The sequence below is a fragment of the Balaenoptera borealis genome, assembly GCF_965194805.1.
Source record: "Balaenoptera borealis genome assembly, chromosome: 21".
NCBI classification, from domain to species: domain Eukaryota; kingdom Metazoa; phylum Chordata; class Mammalia; order Artiodactyla; family Balaenopteridae; genus Balaenoptera; species Balaenoptera borealis.
The window spans coordinates 4052321-4067443 of NC_138880.1; positions in this window are offsets into that span (position 1 = coordinate 4052321).

Genomic DNA, 15123 nt, shown 5'->3' on the forward strand with positions numbered 1-15123 from the left:
GGGCTGCTTCTAGTTCCATAATTCTGCAAATCCGATTTGTTCTCCCTTGGGCTTGGGAGTACAAGAGTCCCCCCCCGTCCATGGGACTACGGTGCCAGGGTCTCAGTGCAGACGGGGACTGCTGTGTGATCTCCGAGGCAGCGCGCCGGCCACTACTCCCGTCTTCCTGCACCCTCTCTGCTTCTCTGCAGGCCATAGTGATGGACACACGACCCAGGCTGGGCCTGTCCGCGGGATCTTTCTGTGGTGCCGGGCTATAAGGACTGTCATGTCTGCATCCCCTGGACGCGTGGCACGCCAGTCTGAGAGGCCCTGTCACACAGAGAGAAGGGGAGAGACGGTGAGCAAAGACCAGTGTCTGCTGCCCGACAGGCCAGTTTACCGGCTACTGTGCCAATAAATCCCCTCTGTGCTCAAGGCCGTGCGTGGGGCCAGACCTCCCGAGCACACAGCGGAGTCCTGGCCTTCTCACAGCGCTTCAGGCAGCTCAGGGCCCCACGGGGCCCCCTCCCCGATGCCCTTACTGCTCTCTCTGGGAGAGTCTTTGCTGGGCGGTGCTGCGTTGTGGCTGCACAGGGGTAATCTGGAGTCAGGCTGGACTAAATCCTGGTTTGTCACTTACTAGTTGTGTGACATGCAGCTCTTGGTGCCTCTGTTTTCTCATCTGCAAAATGGGCGCGATCACAGCATCTCCCTCACAGGGCTGAACACGTGTGAAGGGCCTGACGGTGGAGGTGCCGTGTAAGACATGGCTATTAATATTCTCCCCGGGAACTCAGGCTATCTCTGTCGCAACCGAGGAAGTTTAGACTCTTGATGGAAACCCGTTCTCCCTTCGGCGTGGCGGGGTGGGAGTGCGTGCATCAACAATTGTGTTTAACTTTTTGTCCAACCCCAGCCAGATAGGACCACTTCAGATGCATTTTTGTTTATTGCTTTACCTTGAATCACTTACAGGAATTTGGCAGTTGGGCACAATTTCCTGTTTAGGACACGCAGAGCGCTTAAGGGAAACGGTGCGGGTTAGCCGTTCCAGCCCTCTGTCCCCTGTGCCGTCCACCCCCTGCACAGCTGATGACCCCAGGGTGGCCCGAGAAAGGTCCAGGAGCTGGGTAGCCAGGTGGGGTGTGCAGAGATAGCTGCACTGCCCTCTGCACCTGCCCTGCCCCCGCCCTCCTTTCTGACCTGTACCCTTTATGAAGGTATTTCATAGGGAGTCATAACTGAACTTATTTTTGCATAGCAAGGTCTCACCAATGATCATTCGATCTTCCAACACCCCTCTGAAGGCACAGCGTTGGATTTCATTCCCATTTTACAGATGAGGAAACTGGTCCAAGAGCTTAAGTGGCACCTGGTGAATGGCCTGGGGCCTAGTTTGATCTCTGGACCGTGTCTGCTAATAGAGGCAGTCAGAGACCCTCTGGGCAGGTGTGTTCCAGGTGTGAGCCTGTCCGTCCCACCTGCCTCCTGCCGCTTCTCTCAGGGAGAAAGTGCCAGGCGGGGCTGCCCCATCCCCCCAGGTGGAGCACATCCTGGCTGGCAGAGCACGGCCGGGGGACCCATCACCACCACCATCACCACCACCATCACCATCACCATCACCACCACCATCACCACCACCACCACCACCACCATCACCACCACCATCACCACCACCATCACCACCACCATCACCACCATCACCACCACCACCATCACCACCACCATCACCACCACCATCACCACCACCATCACCACCATCACCACCACCATCACCACCACCATCACCACCATCACCACCACCATCACCACCACCACCAAAGCGGGACGCCCAGCCCAGTGGGAGGTCAGGCTAGGGGGCCAAGGTTAACGACTCTGGCAAGGGCACGCCTTCGGCATCTCTGGAGATGGAAAAAGAGTGACCTGTCCCAGGCCTGGCAGGGTGGAGGCAGGTGGGCAGGGCAAAGTCGTGCGGCAGCCTCAGCTTTTTGGCGTCCGTGCCCTCCTCCTGGCCGGGAGGCTGGGGCCACTTCAGACCCAGGGGCTTCCCGGGAGCCAAGAGGCCCAGGAGGAGACATGGGCGGTCACAGGACGCGGGGAAGCGGTCTTCTGTTCCCATCCGTGTGGGAGACGGACAGGAGGAAACACAACACACAGTCTCAGGAACGTTCCGTGGCGACAAGAGCCAACTGAGCGGCTCTGCCTTGAGGACGTGGGAAGCGCCAGGTGGCATTGGTTCCAGGACGCCACTTGGTGGGCACACCTACCACAGGAGCATTCCTCTGGCCAGCACGTCGGCTTCTGATGTGGTGTGGGTTCTGCTAGGGGCACGACACACAAAAACACCAGCAAACTTAATCCTCGCTTGAGTTGCCACCTGTGGGCGTCTGCTGCAGACTCCCTGCCTGCCCCCCGACAGGTGGCCGGAGACCTCTGCTGTGTGCTCTCCTGGCTGAGCCCACATTCTATTTCGGTTGACCTCGTTGGGCTCCCTCCGGTACCAGTGAACAATTCTGTGGCCACAGGCAAGTCCTCTCTGGGCCTCCGTCTGCTGCTCTGCAAATTGGGTCTAACACCATCTCTGTCTGGCTGCTAGGCGATCACATTTGTGAACAGAAGTGATCGTGTACCTGAAAGAGCTTTGTAAGAGACAAGGCACGGTATAAAATTAGTTATTACCACAACCCCGTGGTGTCTGCAAGGCCGGCTCACCCTGGAAGCATTTGGCATCTCCCTGTTTGAGCCTCCTTCCTCCCTCTATCTCTTCTCCAAATACTCAGCATCCCCTGGGTACCGCAGCCAGGGACGGTGAGGTGGGGGACCACACTGCCAGCACCACCTCATCTGTAGCTTCTCCTTTCCTTCATGACTCCGATTACCTTTCATTTCCCAGCAAGGTTAGGGTTAGGGAAGGTGTCTTCCCTCCCAGCTTCATGCTGCCCCATAGCCATCCCCGTTCCCCGCCTCACGGTCCTCAAGTCTCCTCTGCTTTTCAGCTCCACCTATCCCAACCCCTGACTCCTTTGCCCTCTACCAGCCTGGACCCAGCAGCCCATTAACACGGTGCCCACGAGCGTGCTAGAAACTCTTACGCTCTTACTCTAACTCCAAGCTTGGACCTGACCATCTCAACACTCCCTCGGAGGGGCTCACTTACTCCCTTGGTTTCAAATATTATTTCTTCAGCTACAACCTCTCCTCTCCTGTGAACCCTTTGGGGGGGTGTGTTTTTTAAAAGTTGGCATCAGAATGCTTTGTAACCTGATTATTTTTCTTTTTAAAAGTTTTTAATTTTTAAAAATTCTTTATTTTTTATTTTTTTGTTGACGTGTAGTTGATTTACAATGTTGTGTTAATTTCTGCTGTACAGCAAAGGGATTCAGTTATACATATATATACATTCTTTTTCGTATTCTTTTCCATTATGGTTTATCACAGGATATCGAATATAGTTCCCTGTGCTATACAGTAAGACCTTGTTGTTTATCCATTCTCTATATAATAGATCGCATCTGCTAACCCCAAACTCCCCGTCCATCCCTCCCCAATCCTCCTCTCCCTTGGCATCCACAAGTCTGTTCTCTATGTCTGTGAGTCTGTTTCTGTTTCGTAGATAAGTTCATTTGTGTCATATTTTAGATTCCACGTATAAGTGACATCAGTGTCTGGCTTACTTCACTTAGTATGATAATCTCTAGGTCCATCCGTGTTGCTGCAAATGGCATTATTTCATTCTTCTGTTGGCTGAGTAGCATTCCATCGCATATATGTGCCACATCTTCTTTATCCATTCCTCTGTCGATGGACATTTATAACCTGATTATTTCTTCACTTTCCAAAGTAATTTCCCTGTTAGCCCAAACACATCAGCTAGTACCTTGAGAATGGGTGGGTCTCTGCCCTTGACCTGTTGCAGTTGTGATGTGATGACAGTTAGGTGGATCGGTGCTCACAGAGGTCTTTCTTTCGAATTGGAGGATAGGTCAGATTATTCCCATCAACAAGTGCGTGTTCAGTGTTCTGTGTTCTGGCAGCTTTCCTCAATCTCTAATCAAAGCTGTGGACTGAGCCATGCCTGAACCACACAGTGAGATAGGACAAGTGACATTTGGGATGTGATTAAAGCCACCAATCTAAAATCAAACAGGAAACCCTGTGCCCACTGATAAAGAGGAGCTGGGAAAAAATCTGATGTCAGGTTTGTTGGGATTGGTGCAAACGCCTCACAGGGGAAAGAAACGTACAGTCAGTCAGGATGAGTTAAAAGAGCATCTCCTAGAAAACACATCACTTCCCTGGGGTGGAGGAGACGGGCACTGGAGGCCACACCAGAGCTGAATTCACCAGACAAAAATGCTGGACTCAGGAAGAGGCCGTGGGCAGGGAATCCTGTGATGCTGCAGCGGGAGGGGTCCAGCGGAAACAGCGTGTTCCTGTCACCCTGGACACATGCAGTTCCCCCACGATGATCAGAACTGACGTGGACTGCCTCGCCCACGTAACTGTGTCGTGTGGGAGGTGAGGAGGGTGTTGGCCCCCTCCGCGGGCCTGTCCCAGACATCACAAGGACCCGACACTGTGGGGTCAGCTCGTGGGCAGATCCATATCCACTTAGTTTGGTTATAGCTGCTGTTGTTATTTCCAAACAAAAAGGAAATGACCAGAAAGGCTGAAAGGAAACAAATCAAATGTAGGCTTCCAATGAGGCCTCAGGTTTCGCTGGCACTGGATATGGTAGGACAAGTCACCGCCCAGCATCGCCCACACAGCGACCCCAACGGTCACTTCTGAGTGTCCTCAGGTTTAAAGTTAAGCTCCTTTAGGTAAACTTAATGGACCACAGACACGCTTACAACCCGAAGATGCTGATAGAATCCTTACAGATATGGATTCGATGGGATGGATGTGCCTGTAAGTAGATGGCGGTGGATGGTTTCACAGACCAGTTAATCTCTGCCAAAAAACCAGAAAAACTGGATTCTTAGTGTCATTTGAGGAAAATATTCAAATGTTAGAGATTACTACAGGTCAATTGAAATCAACTGATAAAACATAGGCTTTATAGCCATCTCTTTCAGATGTAATCTTGCCGTATTTAAAATCAATTTAAAAAGTAATCTTAGAGCTAAACTTTCTTGTTTACAATGTGTCAAATGTGTATACATGCATATAATATTATTATATAATTTTATATCAGAAATGACCATCTTTTGCAGTTTCAAGTAAATATTTCTAAAATTAATGAACATTTTTAGAAAAGTTTTATTTACAGAAAAATCAAGCAGAAAATAGTTTTCCCATATACTCTTCTCTTCCTGCATTATTATCTTACATTTAGTGCGGTAATATTGTTTTTAAAAGAAAAACATCATTAGCATTGATTTTTTTCATAAGTGTGACACTCCTACTGCTTCAAGGACAGTCTGAGAAAATTTGAGGTAGAAAAAAGAGGGAGAGGTTTTCCCCTACAAAGGGTTTTCCATTTGAGGAAAGATATAAGAGGGACGAAGCTGCAAAAAAACGTTTATGAAATGGCTTATGAAATCACCCATAGCATGTCATCGGCCTGAGGGCTTTTTCTTTCCCGTGCTGTCTTATTTGAGTCAAATAACAACCCTGTGAATTTACGGCTCTCATCTGAAACAGAAAGAAGCTAAAGCTCAGGCAAACTGGCCACAGTGGTGCAACTGCTTTCAGAGGAAAAAGGGTGAATTTTCTGATTTACCCCCACAGGTTCTCACCACCGAGGCACAGCTCACATGTCACCGGGAGGACAGTTCACAGGGGCACAGTGGACACATGTTTATTTAAGGACTCCTGAAAGGTCGAAACTAGGGGTTATGTTTCAAACTCAATTTTTTAGGGATGGAAAGGTCTTTTTTTAAATTGAAGTAGGGTTGATGTACAGTGGTGGGTTAGTTTCTGCTGTACATCAAAGTGACTCAGTTATACATATACATACATTCTTTTGTGTATTCTTTTCCAGTATGGCTTATCACAGGACACTGAATATAGTTCTCTGTGCTCTACAGTAGGACCTTGTTGTTTAACCATTCTCTATAAAATAGTTTGCATCTGCTAACCCCAAACTCCCAATCCATTCCCCCCACCCGCCTCCCCCTTGGCAACCACAAGTCTGTCCTCTATGTCTGTGACTCTGTTTCTGTTTCATAGGTAAGTTCATTTGTGTCATATTTTAGATTCCACATATAAGTGATATCACGGTATTTTCTTTCTCTTTCTGATGGGACAGAAAGTTCTGTTTTAGAGAATCAAGAGGCTAACCTGAGCAAGTCGATTCCCTCCAGGAAGGAACTGATTAAACAAGAGATGTATTCTAGGACTGTTTGAACACATTCATGGGTAACTCCATAACTTTCCATAACAGATTAAGGAAATTTCCTAACCCTCCGGCACACAAGCCTGCCTCCTCTTGACCAGGCCTGCCCTTCCATTGCCTGAGTCAGAGAGAAACTGCTGGTCGCACTCAGACTAGGCTGGATCCAGTGCAAAGTCAGTAAGTCTCTTTTTATTAAAGCAATTTCAAACTATTGAAAAAAAATGCATCAAAAATTACAGCACTCCAGGGATTTCCCTGGTAGCGCAGTGGTTAAGAATCCGCCTGCCAATGCAGGGGACCCGGGTTCGATCCCTCGTCCGGGAAGATCCCACATGCCGCAGAGCAACTAAGCCCGTGCGCCACAACTACTGAGCCTGTGCTCTAGAGCCCGTGAGCCACAACTACTGAGCCTGTGTGCCACAACTATAGAAGACCGTGTGTCTAGAGGCCGTGCTCCACAACAAGAGAAGCCACCGCAATGGGAAACCTGCACACCACAATGAGGAGTGGCCCCTACTCGCCGCAAACAGAGAAAAGCTCGTGCTCAGCAAGGAAGACCCAGCACAGCCAAAAATAAAATAAATAAAAATTAAAAAAAAAAGAATCTGCCTGCCAATGCAGGGACACGGGTTTGAGCTCTGGTCCGGAAAGATCCCACATGCTTCAGAGCAACTAAGCCCGTGTGCCACAACAAGAGAAGCCACCACAATGAGAAGCCCGTGCACCGCAACGAGGCGCAGCCCCTGCTCGCCACAAGAGAAAGCCTGTGCACAGTAATGAAGACCCAATGCAGCCAAAAATAAATAAATAAATAAATAAATAATAATAACAGCACTCCATAATGAGAACCTGCTGTATAGCACAGGGAACTCCACTTCACTGTACAGTAGAAACAAACACAACATTGTAAAACAAATATACCTCAATTAAAAAAAAATAAATTAAAAAATTAAAAAAAATAATAATGCATCAATTTTGGTTCATTCATTGTGACAAATGTACCATACTAATTTAATATGCTAATAGGGACAGTAGGTGCAGGGAATATGATACATTCTCATTTTTTCTGTAAATTTAACACTGTTCTAAAAATAAAGTTTATTTTTTAAAATGTAAAAAAAAAAGAAATAACAGCACTCCACTTTTGATTTTCTCTCCAATCTTTATTACACTCATATGTGGTGCTTACATAGTTTATATCACAGTTCATATACAAATTTGTTTTCTACTTTTTTGGGTAAGGTAATTTATGATCGATTTTGATATTCTATATAATTACACTATAATCATCGTAATGGCTACACAATGTTGCATTATACCGACATATTATATAGAACTCTTCCCCTATTTTTGGACATATATCATTTTCAGTGTTTATGTCTTGCACATATTGTTTTCTCGTATGGGAATTTAAATTTTTTATTTCATTGGGTTAAATATTCAGAAGTAGAATTACTACTCCAAGAGAATAACTCAGTTTTTACCTATTTATTTTGAAGTAATTTCAAACTTACAGAAAAGTTGCAAGAGTAGGTCAAAGAACTCGCAACCTGGTGAATGATTCTTAACAAGAGCAACCATTTTTAAGGGCACTTTCCAGGCATTGGGCCTGTCCTATTCAGCAGGTCACCAGAACAGCTGACCAATGTGAGAGTCTGGTCTGGATGAAGGCATAGAAAGGACACATCCAATGATACCATGTCAAATCCATTGTGATTTTTACCCCATCCCTGAAAAACCAGATGGCTACCCAAATTAAACCTTCTTAGGGCTAGCCTCATCCACCAGAGGGCAGACAGCAGAAGCAAGAAGAACTACAATCCTGCAGCCTGTGAAACGAAAACCACATTCACAGAAAGATAGACAAAATGAAAAGGCAGAGGACTATGTACCAGATGAAGGAACAAGATAAACCCCAGAAAAACAACTAAATGAAGTGGAGAAAGGCAAGTTTCCTGAAAAAGAATTAAAAATAATGATAGTGAAGATGATTCAGGACCTCAGAAAAAGAATGGAGGCAAAGATCAAGAAGATGCAAGAAATGTTTAACAAAGACCTAGAAGAATTACAGAACAAACAAACAGAGATGAACAATACAATAACTGAAATGAAAAATACACTAGAAGGAATCAATAGTGAGGCAGAAGAACGGATAAGTGACCTGGAAGACAGAACGGTGGAATTCACTGCCGCAGAATAGAATAAAGAAAAAAGAATGAAAAGAAATGAAGACTGCCTAAGAGACCTCTGAGACAACATTAAACACACCAACATTTGCATTATAGGGGTATCAGAAGGAGAAGAGAGAGAGAAAGGACCTGAGAAAATATTTGAAGAGATTATAGTCAAAAACTTCCCCAGCATGGGAAAGGAAATAGCCACCCAAGTTCAGGAAGCACAGAGAGTCTCAGGCAGGATAAACCCAAGGAGAAACATGCCTATACAAATAGTAATCAAAATGACAAAAATTAAAGACAAAGAAAAATTATTAAAAGCAACAAGGGAAAAATGACAAATAATATACAAGGGAACTCCCATAAGGTTAATAGCTGATTTCTCAGCAGAAACTCTACAAGCCAGAAGGGAGTGGCACGATATATTTAAAGTGGTGAAAGGGAAGAACCTACAACCAAGATTACTCTACCTGGGAGGATCTCATTCAGATTCGATGGAGAAATCAAAAGCTTTACAGACAAGCAAAAGCTAAGAGAATTCAGCAACACCAAACTAACTCTACAACAAATGCTAAAGGAATTTCTCTAAGTGGGAAACACAAGAGAAGAAAAGGACCTACAAAAATAAACCCAAAACAATTAAGAAAATGGTAATAGGAACATACATATCTATAATTAACTTAAACGTGAATGGATTAAATTCTCCAACTGAAAGACACAGACTTGCTGAATGGATACAAAAACAAGACCCATCTATATGCTGTCTACAAGACACCCACTTCAGACCTAGGGACACATACAGACTGAGAGTGAGGGGATGGAAAAAGATATTCCATGCAAATGGAAATCAAAAGAAAGCTGGAGTAACAATACTCATATCAGATAAAATAGACTTTAAAATAAGGAATGTTACAAGAGACAAGGAAGGACACTACATAATGATCAAGGGATCAATCCAAGAAGAAGATAGAACAGTTATAAATATATATGCACCCAATATAGGAGCACCTCAATACATAAGTCAAATGCTAACAGCTATAAAAGAGGAAATCGACAGTAACACAATAATAGTGGGGGATTTTAACACCTCACTTACACCAATGGACAGATCATCCAGACAGAAAATTAATAAGGAAACACAAGCTTTAAATGACACAATAGACCAGATAGATTTAACTGATATTTATAGGACATTCCATCCGAAAACAGCAGATTACACTTTCTTCTCAAGTGCACACGGAACATTCTCCAGGATAGATCATATCTTGAGTCACAAATCAAGCTTCAGTAAATTTAAGAAAATTGAAATCATATCGAGCATCTTTTCTGACCAAAACACTATGAGATTAGAAATCAGTTACAGGAAAAAAAATGTGAAAAACACAAACACATGGAGGCTAAACAATATGCTACTAAATAACCAAGAGAGGGCTTCCCTGGTGGCGCAGTGGTTAAGAATCCACTTGCCAAGGCAGGGGACACGGGTTCGAGCCCTGGGCCAGGAAGATCCCACATTCTGCGGAGCAACGAAGCCTGTGTGCCACAACTACTGAGCCTGCACTCAAGAGCCCACGAGCCACGCTAGTGAGCCCACGTGCCACAACTACTGAAGCCCGCGCGCCTAGAGTCCGTGCCCCACAACAAGAAGCCACCGCAGGAGTAGCCCCCGCTCACCGCGACCAGAGGAAAGCCCGCTCACAGCAACAAAGACCCAAAACAGCCAAAAATAAAATAAATAAAATTAAAAAAAAAATAACCAAGAGACCACTGAAGAAATAAAAGAGGAAATCAAAAAATACCTAGAAACAAATGACAATGAAAACACGAAAACCCAAAACCTATGGGATGCAGCAAAAGCAGTTCTAAGAGGGAAGTTTATAGCAATACAATCCTACCCCAAGAAACAAGAAAAATCTCAAATAAACAGCCTAACTTTACACCTAAAGGAACAAGAGGAAGAAGAACAATCAAAACCCAAAGTTAGTAGAAGGAAAGAAATCATAAAGATCAGAGCAGAAATAAATGAAATAGAAACAAAGGAAACAATAGCAAAGATCAATAAAACTAAAAGCTGGTTCTTTGAGAAGATAAACAAAATTGATAAACCCTTAGCCAGACTCACAAGAAAAAGAAGGAGAGGACTCAAATCAATAAAATTAGAAATGAAAAAGAAGTTACAACAGACACCACAGAAATACAAAGCATCATAAGAGACTACTACAAGCAACTCTATGCCAATAAAATGGACAACCTGGAAGAAATGGACAAATTCTTAGAAAGGTATAACCATCCAAGACTGAACCAGGAAGAAGCAGAAAATATGAACAGACCAATCACAAGTAATGAAATTGAAACTATGATTAAAAATATTCTAACAAACAAAAGTCCAAGACCAGATGGCTTCACAGGGGAATTCTATCAAACATTTAGAGAAGAGCTAACACCCATCCTTCTCAGACTCTTCCAAAAAATTGCAGAGGAAGGAACCCCCCCCAAATTCATTCTACGAGGCCAGCATCACCTTGATACCAAAACCAGACAAAGATACTATGAAAAAAGAAAATTGCAGACCATGCAAAAATCCTCAACAAAATATTTGCAAACAGAATCCAACAACACATTAAAAGGATCATATGCCATGATCAAGTGGGACTTATCCAGAGATGCAAGGATTCTTCAATATATGCAAATCAATCAATATGATACACCATATCAACAAATTGAAAAATAAAAACCATATTTTTTATTCTTCTGATCATCTCAATAGATGCAGAAAAAGCTTTTGACAAAATTCAACACCCATTTATGATAAAAACTCTCCAGAAAGTAGGCATAGAGGGAACCTACCTCAACATAATAAAGGCCATATATGACAAACTCATAGCAAACACAATTCTCAATGGTGAAAAACTGAAAGCATTTCCTCTAAGATCAGGAACAAGACAAGAATGTGCACTCTCGCCACTATTATTCAACATAGTTTTGGAAGTCCTCGCCACCGCAATCAGAGAAGAAAAAGAAATAAAAGGAATACAAATTGGAAAAGAAGAAGTAAAACTGTCACTGTTTGCAGATAACGTGACACTATACATAGAGAATCCTAAAGATGCTACCAGAAAACTACTAGAGCTAATCAATGAATTTGGTAAAGTGGCAGGATACAAAATTAATGCACAGAAATCTCTTGCATTCCTATACACTAATGATGAAAAATCTGAAAGAGAAATTAAGGAAACACTCCCATTTACCATTGCAACAAAAAGAATAAAATACCTAGGAATAAACCTACTTAGGGAGACAAAAGACCTGTATGCAGAAAACTATAAGACACTGATAAAAGAAATCAAAGATGACACAAACAGATGGAGAGATATACCATGTTCTTGGACTGGAAGAATCAACATTGTGAAAATGACTCTACTACCCAAAGCAATCTACAGATTCACTGCAATCCCTATCAAATGACCAATGGCATTTTTTACAGAACCAGAACAAAAAAATCTTCAAATCTGTATGGAGATACAAAAGACCCCAAAAAGCCAAAGCAATCTTGAGGGGAAAAAATGGAGCTGGAGGAATCAGACTCCCTAACTTCAGACTATACTACAAAGCTACAGTAATCAAGACAATATGGTACTGGCACCAAGACAGAAATATAGATCAATGGAAAAGGATAGAAAGCCCAGAGGTAAACCCACACACCTATGGTCAACTAATCTATGACAAAGGAGGCAAGGATATACAGTAGACAAAAGACAGTCTCTTTAATAAGTGGTGCTGGGAAAACTGGACAGCTATGTGTAAAAGAATGAAATTAGAACACTCCCTAACACCATACACAAAAATAAACTCAAAATGGATTAAAGACCTAAATTTAAGACTGGACACTATAAAACTCTTAGTGGAAAACATAGGAAGAACACTCTTTGACATAAATCACAGCAAGATATTTTTTGACCCATCTCCTAGAGTAATGGAAATAAAAACAAAAAATAAACAAATGGAACCTAATGAAACGTAAAAGCTTTTACACAACAAAGGAAACTGTAAACAAGAGGAAAAGACAACTCTCAGAATGGGAGAAAATATTTACAAGCGAATCAACGGACAAAGACTTAATCTCCAAAATATATAAACAGCTCATGCAGCTCAATATTAAAAGAACAAACAACCCAATCAAAAAACAGGCAGAAGACCTAAATAGACATTTCTCCAAAGAAGACATACAGATGGCCAAGAGGCACATGATAAGCTGCTCAACATCTCTAATTATTAAAGAAATGCAAATCAAAACTACAATGAGGTATCACCTCACACCAGTTAGAATGGGCATCATCAGAAAATCTATAAACAGCAAATGCTGGAGAGGGTGTGGAGAAGAGGGAACCCTCTTGCACTATTGGTGGGAATGTAAATTGATACAACTACTATGGAGAACCGTATGGAGGTTCCTTAAAAAACTAAAAATAGAATTACCATATGACCCAGCAATCCCACTACTGGGCGTATACCCAGAGAAAACCATAATTCAGAAAGACACTTGCACCCCAATGTCCATTGCAGCACTATTTACAATAGCCAGGTCATGGAAGCAACCTAAATGCCCATTGACAGACGAATGGATAAATAAGTTGTGGTACATATATACAATGGAATATTACTCAACCATAAAAAGGAACGAAACTGGGTCATTTGTAGAGACGTGGATGGACCTAGAGACTGTCATACAGAGTGAAGTAAGTCAGATAGAGAAAAACAAATATCGTATATTAACGCATATATGTGGAATCTAGAAAAAATGGTACAGATGAACCAGTTTGCAAGGCAGAAATAGAGACACAGATGGAGAGAACAAACGTATGGACACCATGGGGGAAGGGGGGTGGTGGTGGTGGTGGGATGAATTGGGAGATTGGGATTGACATATATACACTAATATGTATAAAATAGATAAATAAGAACCTGCTGTATTAAAAAAAAAAAAACCTTCTTAGATTGTACACAACATTTCTGTCTTCTGGTGCCAGACCACCTTGTCATAAGCCTCTTGTCTGTCTCTCTTTTCTTTGAGTTTCCAGACATCACATCATTTCTTACTCAGCTGAATGGGGTCTCAGCGAGGTCCTTGTTCTTGTGCCCATCCCTGGGTCCACTCGGGTGATAAGGGTTCAGGGGCTGGTGACTCGTGATGCTGCAGAGGAGGGGGCCACAGCAGAAACAGCATCTGCTGGGAAAGCCCTGGAGGAATTCTGTAGGACTATTTCCTTCCAGTTTCCCTGTGCCCAGTTGGTCTCCGTGTTATCTGGGCCTGGGTTTTTATCTCTCTTCCTTGAAAGCAAAGGCCTTTGATACAATTTTCTCAGGATGTGATTTCATCAAGATTTATTTTCATTTCTTCTTTTTTTTTTTCCACAGGAATCTTGTGACTAAAATCAATGCTCCCATTGTCATCATAGCAGCCTCCCTACTCCCACTTTCCCCAGAATCTAGGAAAGAGAAAATCACGCTCATGCTTAGTAGGAACACAAAGGCCCGTTCCTAGGACCAGGATATTAACTGGCCTGAGTCATTTGGTTGTGTTTCAACAAAGCTCCGGGGGGTACCTGCTGGTGACCAGAAAACTCTCTCCTCTCTATCCGCAGCTCTTGGTCCACCTCAAGACCCCAGGCCCACACCACCACCGCCCCCCGCTCCCCCCCCCACCCCCCGCCCCCGCCGGGCCCAGCAGACAGCTCCTCCCTACTGGAGACCACTTTGAAGGTTAACTGATCCAATTTGCATTTTAATTGGGGCCTTAAAACCTAAGGGATCGTGTTTCTCTTTTTAATTTAATTTTTATTTTATATTACAGTATACAGTGGTTGATTTACAATGTTGTGTTAGTTTCAGGTGTGCAGCAAAGTGATTCAGTTATACATACATCCATCCTTTTTTAGATTCTTTTCTCATATAGGATATTACAGAATATTGAGTAGAGTTCCCTGTGCTATACAGTAGGTCCTTGTTGATTATCTATTTTATATACAGTAGTGTATACATGTTAATCCTAAATTCCTAATTTATCCCTCTGCCCACCTTTCCCTTTGGTAACCATAAGTTTGTTTTTGAAGTCTGTGAGTCTGTTTCTGTTCTGTAAATAAGTTCATTTCTATCATTTTTTTAGATTCCACATATAAGTGATATCATATGATATTCATCTTTCTCAGTCTGACTTTTTAAAAATTAATTAATTAATTAATTAATTATGGCTGCACTGGGTCTTAGTTGTGGCATGTGGGATCTTTTTTTTTTTTTTTTTAGTTGTGGCTTGTGGACTTCTTAGTTACAGCATGTGGACTCTTAGTTGTGGCATGTGGACTGTTAGTTGCGGCATGCCTGCAGGATCTAGTTCTCTGACCAGGGATCAAACCCGGTCCCCCTGCATTGGGAGCATGCAGTCTTACCCACTGGACCACCAGGGAAGTCCCCTGACTTACTTCACTTAGCAGGATAATCTCTAGGTCCATCCATGTTGCTGCAAATGACATTATTTCATTCTTTTTTATGGCTGCATACTATTCCACTGTATATATGTACTAAGGGATCATGTTTCTAAAGGTGAAATTGCAGGCACCCTGGCAGGGGTGG